Below are 10,086 nucleotides of genomic sequence, written 5' to 3' on the forward strand. Positions count from 1 at the left end.
TGATATTTCTTCCATTGAAACTGTACACATTAATTAAATCCTTTCCCTGTTCTCCACCCGTGGAATTGATTTTGAGCTGGTAAATCAAGATAGGTATAGATGGGCCTGAAGCAGACAGAAAGGGGGCAGGAACCCAGCTCAGAGTTTTCTTTTTTTTTTTTTTTTTTTGAGCTGGGGTCTCACTAGTCTTCCTAGGTAGCCCAGGCTGGCGTTCAGTGGCGTGATCATGCTTTAGTTTAAATTCCAGGGGGCCTTTGAGGAGCTGTGGATACTAGCAGGGTGGGAGGGGATGGCTAGGTGGATCACTTGCTGGAGTTGCTTCAAGACTGACCGTGGCCCTCCGGATGAAGGTAAGGAATAGACATTAACAGTGTTCTTGAAATCAGCAGTCCCCAACATTTTTGGCACAAGGGACTGGTTTTGTAGAAGACAATTTTTCCATGGATGGGGGGTTGGTAGACAGGGATAGTTTGGGGATGAAGCTGCCCTACCTCAGATAATCAGGCGTCAGATTCTCAGGAGGAACGCACAAGGTAGATCCCTTGCATGTGCAGTTTACAATAGGCTTCTTGCACCTATGAGAATTTAATGTCTCTGCCGATCTAACAAGAAGTGGAGCTCAGGTGGTAACGCTGGGCTGCTGGCCACTCCCCTCCTGTTGTGCCACAGGAGTCCTAATGCTAACGGTGGAGAGTATCCAGGTTCTTGGCGTCTTGAACAAAGAATTGGACAAAACACACAAGCAAAGCAAGGACGGAATGAAGGAATTTATTGAAAACAAATGTACATTCCACAGTGTGATTGGGCCTGAGCATAGGGGCTCAAAGGCCCTGTTACAGAGTTTTTTGTGAGTTTAAATACCCTCTATTTGGGGTATGCCCTATGTAAATGAAGAGGATGAAGTAAAGTTACAAAGTCATTTGCTCAGTGTATGCCCTATGGAGAGGATATTTCCTGTTATAGCTGAAGTGTGAATGGGCTTTATGTTCCTGGCTCCCAGACCCAATTTTCTGCCTCACTAACAGGCCAGGGTCCAGTACAGGCGTGCTGTCTGGGGAGTTGGGGACTCCTCCTTTAAATAGTTTAAAGTTTACATTGTAATCAGGGTGGGAGAGAGGGTTGGGATGTCCTTCACATGAGGCCGATGGCACCTGCATACTGCGAAGTTGGTTGGGGTGCTGGGGGTGCAGTGGGGCAGGTGTAGCCTCTTTGCCTCATTTTCCCCTGCACTGCCCAGACATCTCCTGGACTGCCTGCACCATCAAGATCTGGACTTCAGAGCAATCTTTGACCACCTGTGGGAAATCGTTACAACAGTTGCAATGCACAAATACCCAAAAGCCCTATGAACCAGAGCATGGTGTGGGTTGATGTGTTGGACAGACCTATAGATCCCAATGAAGAGTTGCACAGTCACAGACTTCTCTGCACAGAGTGGGAACTACAAGTCTCTTATTGGTACAGCAAGAAACAAAACATATGTGCTAGAATATTCTGTAGTTAATCCTATAGAGAAAGCAATGGAACTTAAATCTACTAATATTTCACTTAATATATGGTTACAGTAGATGAGAGACTTATATACAAACCACATCCTCAGGACACAGAAAAAAATTATTTTGACTCAAGAAGCCATAATCACTGAAAGGAGGCAGCCTCAACAGTTACCTTGAAGAACTGATGGCAAGAACGATATTTTCAAATGCTAACAAAGGCCGGGAAGCACTGGAATGGGTCATACATAAAATACATGTTAAATAATGAATTGATGGCTTCCACAAAAGGAGGCATAAGAACTCCGGTGGTGGCTGCCACAGCCTTTGTAGTGAATTGATAATGAATGCATATAGACAAGTACCCCACATCTCTCCAAGCTAGCAATATATTTATTTTAAAACTATAAACATATTTTAAGTAGAATTTTTTAAAAAGGAGGCTGATATAAGACAGTGACTTTAGATCAAAACAAAGAGATGCATGGTGTCTAAATAAAAGGGATCATCTGAAATTAGTGTTGTTTGAAATGACTGTCTAATAGTGGAATTCCAGTATTTATGAAACATTTAACAAATTTTTTGAAAGAAATTCTTCTTCTTAAGGTTTATTTTAAATTCAGGGTACATATGCAGGTTTGTGATTTCGGTAAACTTGTATCATAAGAGTTTGTTGTACACATTATTTTATCATCCAGGTATGAAGCCTGGTGCCCATTATTATTTTTCCTGATACTCTCCCTCCTTCCATCATCCACCTTCAATAGGCTCCAGTGTCTGTTGTTCCCCTCTTTGTGTCCATCAGCTCCAGCTTATAAGTGAGAACATGTGGTATTTGCTTTTCTATTCCTGCATTGGTTTGCTAAGAAAAAATGGCCCCCAGCTCCATCTATGTTCCTGCAAAAGACATGATCTTTTTCTTTTTTATGGCTCCATAGTATACCATGGTGTTTATGTACCACATTTTCTTTATCCAGTCTACCATTAAACAACATTTAGGTTGATTCCATGTCTTTGCTATTGTGAATAGTACACATGCATGTATGGTCTTTATGGCAGAACAATTTATATTCCTTTGGTACATACCCAGTAATGGGATTGCTGGGTCAAATGGTATTTCTGTTATTTGGTCTTTGAGGAATTGCCATGCTGTTTTCCACAAACAGGTTGAACTAATTTACACTCTCACCAATAGTGTATAAGCAAAATTTTAATTTTTTTTTTTAAGTACTTGGAAGTTTGCATTGACATTGAATCAACTTAAGGTAGAATTTTAAAGTTTTTCACACTTTGGAACCCCGCCTGGCTTTCATCCAACCCCGGAACAAAGCAGAGCCATCTCTTATATACAAACAATTGCCCTGCTGCTGTAAACTTCAAAAACTTGCATGAGGAAATTCAATTTAAAAAGAGAACTTGTATAGCTTTCAAACATATTAATTTGGTTAATAATAATAACTTGCTCTGCAAGTTATTTTAAACAATCATTAAAAACCAGTGTTTGCCGGGTGTGGTGGCTCACGCCTGTAATCCCAGTGCTTTGGGAGGCCAAAGTGGGCAGATCACGAGGTCAGGAGTTTGAGACCAGCCTGGCCAACGTAGTGAAATCCTGTCTCTACTAAAGATACAAAAAAATTAGCCGGGTGTAGTGGCGGGCACCTGTAATCCCAGCTACTTGAGAGGCTGGGGCAGAAGAATCATTTGAACTTAGGAGGCGGAGGTTACAGTGAGCCGAGATCACACCATTTCACTTCAGCCTGGTCTACAGTGCGAGACTCCGTCTCAAAAACAAAACAAAACCAGCCAACCAGTGTTTTGGTTTACTAATTAAGTATATTTGGAGTGAAAATTATCACTAAAATAATATATGACTCCAAAAAATATATGCTTTTATTGTAATAAAATGTACTATATTGATTTGCAAAGTTTTGCAACCTAGTAAAGGTAAAGGTTGCAAAAGGTCCTCGGATTTGCAATTTGTGTTTTGATATGCTGTACCATGGACTGGTTATGTTAACCGGAAAAATAAATTTGTTACTTGAAAATCCAAACCAAACAAAAAGTGGAGGCAGATTAAAGAGGACCAGAGGAAGATTCATAGCCTTGTGCCTTCTGAGTTGGCAACCACCGGGTTCTAGGGCATTAACTCCAGATCAGACAATTCCAGGCAGCTACAGAAGTCTCCTCTGGTGAGTATTGCCCACAATCTGGAAGTCCAAGATCAAAACACCAGTGATTCAGCTCTTGGTGAGGACTCTCTTTCTGTCATGCCAATGACCATGTTGTATCTCTGTTCTTACATGGCACAGAGGGAGATAAAGAGAGAGAAAGGGGAGAAAGGGAGAGAGGGAGAAGGGGAGAGAACAAGAAGTACATGGTATCTCTTCCTTTTCTCGGAAGGCCACCAATCCCATTATGAAAGCCCCAACCTCATAACTTCATCTTAATGTACTTGTCTCCCAAAGGCTCCATGTCTAAATACCATCACCTTGTGGAATCAAAATCATCATGAATTTTGGGGGACACAGTTCAGTCCAGAGCACCAAGTCTATGTGATGCTGTCATAATCTCTGCCCATCTCAGGGCCTGCATCAACTAAGACTCATTTCTTTCTTCAGGCATTTCAGAAGACAGAGATTTTTTAAAAAGGTGCAGCAGAGAATACAATGCATTGATTAACTAATTAATTAATTAATTCTGAGACAGCATCTCACTCCAGCACCCTGGGTTATTTGGGTTACTTCAGTGCCCCTCTGGCAGGCGGTATTGTTTCACATTCATTGCTTGCCTGTATGGGGGCAAGTATACAGGCATCCATTGGGCCAATCCTCTTTTTGTAGCTTGATTACTTTCCAGACTCGGACCTTATTCTTATTCAGCTCATTGAGGTCCACTAATGCTTAACTCATAGCACAGATTTTATTTCACATTAATGGATTCAAAAGTGTGACCAATACCCAATGTCACAATGCTTTTTTAATTGGAAATGAACCAGACATTCAATGGTATCTGAAATAATTTTAATAGTTTAAGTGAAATTAAAAGTTCACCTACAAGCATTGATTCCATTTATATTTATCAATTTATTCATCTGTAACACTTTATCTAGATTTGTTTTTAGAACTAAGACATTAGACAACACTAACTATCGCTCCAAGTTATTTTTTTGTTAACCATTTGCATAGCCTGTGAATATCAGGTGTTCGCCTGCACAAAAATCTTAAACACATGGGCATTTTTTTCTGATAATTCAGAAAAATTAATTTTTCTTATGGAACCGATGATATTAAATTAGTCTTATTTATCAAAAAAGTCATTCAAAGAAAGATTATTCTGTTTTTGGTTGAGTTTATGATCTTATAACCTTCATGTAAAATTCTGGCATGTTAAAACATTTAGCAAAGGCAAATATAAAACTCATCTAATTAGTAAACCCAGACAAAAATGTATGCTTACATTCCAAAGACATTTCTATTTTTATTTTGTGAATAATTTTAAAGCAAACTTATTATTAAAGATTACTAAATTCACACAAATTTGAAAAGCATTTGGACTTTCTTACTAAATTTACGAGCACTCATTTACTTATAAGCCAATATGGTGCACCCCCTCATTATTATTTTGAAGAAAAAGAGTGGCCTGGCCCTCCAGATCTTTCTTTTCTGGAAGACACTAGGCGAAAAGCCCCAGTGACTGTTCGAGCAGCACCTTTAGCAACCACTCTTAGTTCTATTCAGGCAGGAATTCAACAAGTTAGATGAGAGGGTGATTTAGAGTCTTGGCAGTTCCCTGTTAGAATACACCCCCCAGATCAACAGGGAAATATTATAGCTACATTTGAGCCTTTTCCTTTTAAATTACTCAAATAATTTAAACAAGCTATAAATCAGTATGGACCAGGTTCTCCTTTTGTAACGGGACTGTTAAAGAATGTTGCTGTTTCCAGTCGGATGATTCCTACTGACTGGAGCACTCTTACTCGAGCTTGTCTAACTCCTGCTCAGTTCTTACAATTTAAAACTTGGTGGGCAGATGAAGCTTCCATTCAGCTGCTCACAATGCCCAGGCCTAACCTCAAATTAATATAACTGCAGACCAACTTTTGGGGGTTGGTATCTAAACCAGATACACAAGTGGTCATGCAGGATGGTGCCATAGCACAGTTTAGAGGAGTGTGCATTAAAGCTTGGGAAAAAATCACTTCATGTGGAGAACAATACCCTTCCTTTAGTGCTATAAAACAGGGACAAAAAGAACCATACGTGGATTTTATAGCTCAGTTACAGGAGTCTCTTAAAAAGGTGATTGCAGATTCGGCTGCTCACGATATAGGGCTGCAGTTATTAGCTTTGGACAATGCTAATCCCAATTGCCAGGCTGCTCTGTGACCTCTCTGAGGAAAGCGGGACAACCAGTCACAATGAGTAATTCAATGGTAGCTATGATGGCAGTGATCACCACTGCCATGAGTATTCCTTCAACAACGACTGACACAGAGAACAACTATACTTATTGGGCATATTTATCAATCTTGGCTGGCAATAATGCCTAGATGTAATCACTCTATGACACAGTTACACATGCTTTCTGATCTCAGTATTTACCATAATAAATCTGCTCCTATAATTGAGGCATACCACCCTCAAAAACCTATTTGTAAATAGGATTGGACCCAGTTAGAAATAATGAACATACTTGTTTAGGAAGATTGCATTGCAGAACTGGCAGAGGTGCTGCACAATGATTCCTATGGAATCATTATTAATTGGTCCCTTAAGAGGAAGTTTAGCTTGAATTGTACCTCTCAGTATGCATGCCATGGCCACACTACATTCAGATGATCTGAACAAAATGGTCAGATGGTAGAAATGATAAGAAATACAGCAAGAGTTCCTGTTATCTGGAACCATGGCGGTATAGTGGCACCTCAACCTCAAATGATATGGCCCGCTGTAGGAGCTAAACACAAGGATTTGTGGAAATTATTAATAGTTCTTAATAAGATCAAAATTTGGGAATGAATAAAAAAGCATCTAGAAGGACACTCTACAAACTTGTCTTTGGATATTGCAAAATTAAAGAACAAATATTTCAAGCATCCCAGGCACACCTGACCTTAATGCCAGGAACTGGAGTGCTTGAAGGAGCTGCAGACAACTTGGCAGCTAATAACCCATTAAAATGAACAAAAACACTTGGAAGCTCTGTGATTTCAATGATTGTGCTTTTAATCTGTGTTGTTTGTCTTTGTATAGTTTGCAGATGCTAATCCTGACTCCTGCGAGAAGTAGCTCACCGTGACAAAGCGGCCTTTGCTTTTACTGCTTTAAAAATCAAAGAAGGGGGACATGTTGGGAACAAGCTCTCCAAAATCTGGCCATAAACTGGCCCCAAAACTGGCCATAAACAAAATCTCTGCAGCACTGTGACATGTTCTTGATGGCCATAACGCCCACGCTGGAAGGTTGTGGGTTTACCGGAATGGGGTCTAGGAACTCCTGGCCTGCCCAGGGCAGAAAACCACTTAAAGGCATTCTTAAGCCACAAACAGTAGCATGAGCAATCTGTGCCTTAAGGACATGCTCCTGCTGCAGTTAACTAGCCCAACCTATTCCTTTAATTCGGCCTATCCCTTCATTTCCCAAAAGGGATACTTTTAGTTAATTTAACATCTATAGAAACAATGCTAATGACTGGCTTGCTGTTAATAAAAACATGAGTAAATCTCTGTTTGGGGCTCTCAGCTCTGAAGGCTGTGAGACCCCTGATTTCCCACTTCACACCTCTGTATTGCTGTGTGTGTGTCTTTAATTCCTCTAGCGCTGCTGGGTTAGAGTCTGCCCAACCGATCTGGTCTCAGCAATGAACAAAATCTGAGGCACCAAAATGATAAATCAGAAAGGGGCATCTGTGGAGGGAATCATGTGACAATCAACAATGTCCATATAGGGTGAAATTGCCTGACTGTTCAACAATTGTGGGCCGCTCTATTTTCACCCTTTCAATGATTAAATGTTAAATCACCTGACAATACCAAATGTTAGAGAGTAAGTATATGAAACTTCAGAGTAGCTTATATAATGTAAGTGGTAACACGTATTGGTACTATCACTTTGAAAAACAATCTGTTGTCTTATGAAGCTGCAAGTCACATATCTCAAAACCTACCAATTCAATTTCAGAGTACACTCCCAAGAAAAAGTCTTGCACATACATATACACTAGGAAATATGTAAAAGGATATTAATGTCTGTGCTGTTCACAGTAAGAAAAATCTGGTGGGGAGGGAGGATCCAAAGATTTTCATTGAGGTTTTAATTTCCATTTGCCTGATGATTAGTAATAAAGAACATTTTTTATATATGTTGGCTATCTGTATGTCTTCTTTTAAGAAATTTCTTTTCAATACAGTAACTGAACTGATTGCAGAAAAGTTTGCTGGGTGGCTTTGGAACAACCCAGTTCCCCTACTTTCTTGCTTGTAGTCCTCAAGAATATCTGTAGAATGTGTGGGAGTGCAACATCCTAAAATAAGGAGAAAGCAGCTGGAACAGCCTGGGTTCTATTCCTGTCTCCACCTAGCACAAGATGTCCTTCAACCCTTTAGCTTAGCGTGTCAAGTGAACCTGGGGTAGAAAACCCAAGGTGAACTGCTTACTGGGGTCCCTCAGCTGTGGTGCAAGAAGAGCATGTGCAGTTAAGACTCCATCTACCCTAGGAAGAAGCTTTCTGAGTTACAAGGGACCAACACACAATGAACCCTAGTCTTGCTATCCCTTGCTGCCTGTCTATAAGTACAAATTTGCTTCATATAACTTGCATATGAATATCTTATGTATCAGTTGATTCAGAGAAGTTGGTAAGCAGTGCACAGTTAACCTGCTTCACACTTACAATTTTCTGATCTTTCACAAATTACTGGGCATTGGTCTTACATCACTGCTCTTTTTGAACCCCAGGATATGGTAGATACAACCATTCAGTTTATATATTTATTTATTTTTGGGATGGAGTCTTGCTCTGTCGCCCAGGCTGGAATGCAGTGGCATGATCTTGGCTCACTGCAACCTCTGCCTCCCGGGTTGAAGCAATTCTCCTGCCTCAGCCTCCCGAGTAGCTGAGACTACAGGCACGTGCCACCACACCTGGCTACTTTTTGTATTTTTAGTAGAGACGGGGTTTCAACATGTTAGCCAGGCTGGTCTCAGACTCTTGACCTGGTTCACGCCTGTAATCCCAACACTTTGGGAATTAATCTTTAGAACTGGGCCATTTTCTCTAACCACCACCAACCTCCCTCCCGAATAATCCTTTGAGCTTCCCTCCCATCACCCTTCATCGCAAACACCACACCCACACCCTACCTTCAGCCAGTATCCATCCCACACACTCTAGCTCAAAGATACAGACATACGTCTTTCCCACAGCCCTGGCTCTCGGTCTCTTCTGTACTACTACCAGAACGTTTGGGGTCAGAAATCAGATATCTACACTTCCCCGTCTCCCAAAAGAGCTTCCCTCCTTAGGCGTCCAGAAGTCTCTTGCATTTTCCACTGCTAATTCCATCTGTCTTCACTAGACTCACTTCCGACAACTTGCTCCAGGAGGGGACTACGTGGACACTGAAGGCGACTTGGGTGGTTCCTCTTCTGATGCAGTTAGCTCTCAGTTAGCTGACCGGCCAGTTCTCCTGGATCTCTCCGGGCTGGACCGCCTCCTAAGCAGCAGGAGCATAAAAGGCGGCGGGCCCCGCAAGCTTGATCTTCTGAATCCCCTTGTCGCTGTAAACTTCCGCTGGAAGAAGCGATGCACTGGCAATGCCGTGTGAGGGGGGCTTTTGGCTCCAGAGAGACAGCGTGAGAGCCCCAGTGGGAACCACTCGGAGACCCAGAAGATCAAATTCGCGGGGCAGCGCGTTACCTTCCAACACCCGCAGGGCCACAGCTCAGAACCAGGATCAGCGGTACTAGAGTTTCCCCACGGGACAGGAGCGCGTTCTTTGAATTCCACCAGTGCGGCGTGCACAGCCTTCGGACCAAGAGTCCACGCCTGCCACCCAGGAGTAACCTCAGGCGCAGGCAGCCTCCTTGGAAGAGCCGGGTTACTGCGCTCCGCGGCCGCCACAAGCGCCAGGATCGGCCCGCTTCGAAAACTGGTCGCGGAGCAGAGAGGTCTGAAGATGGGGACCTCTCGGAGCGTCGTCGCCCTGCTACTGAGCCTTGGCGGCCACCGGGCTCAGTCTGGAGGCCTCCTTGTGGCAGCATAGGCCGCCTGTCCGCCAAGAAGACCGTAGCCTGCCCTGGGCGCTCAGAAGCCAGGAGATGTCCAAGGAGGCCCTTGGGTTCCTGATCCTCTGCCCAAGAACTGGGTTTCCGTAATGCCTCTGTTCTGTTCCCATGCCACTCAAGAGGCTGTGGCTGAGCAGCACTTCGGATACATTGTCCTCTTTAGTCTGTTTTCGGGAAAAAATCCAACGCCAAGGCAAAAGTCTGCATCGCGTGTGTTTCTGGCCTAGCTTTTGGAGATGGATGGACCAATGCAAGGGCTGGTCTGAGTGGTGGTCCCTGTGCTGTCCCAAACCACGCCAACGAGA

General features: G+C 42.6%; 1 pseudogene; it reads left to right on the forward strand.

The window, feature by feature from the left end:
* Nucleotides 1–289: 289 nt before the first annotated feature.
* LOC105520660 lies at nt 290–9,759 on the forward strand (annotated as a pseudogene).
* Nucleotides 9,760–10,086: the final 327 nt, after the last annotated feature.

This window comes from Colobus angolensis, unplaced genomic scaffold (genome assembly GCF_000951035.1).
Source record: "Colobus angolensis palliatus isolate OR3802 unplaced genomic scaffold, Cang.pa_1.0 Scaffold383, whole genome shotgun sequence".
In the NCBI taxonomy this organism is placed as follows: Eukaryota; Metazoa; Chordata; class Mammalia; order Primates; family Cercopithecidae; genus Colobus; species Colobus angolensis.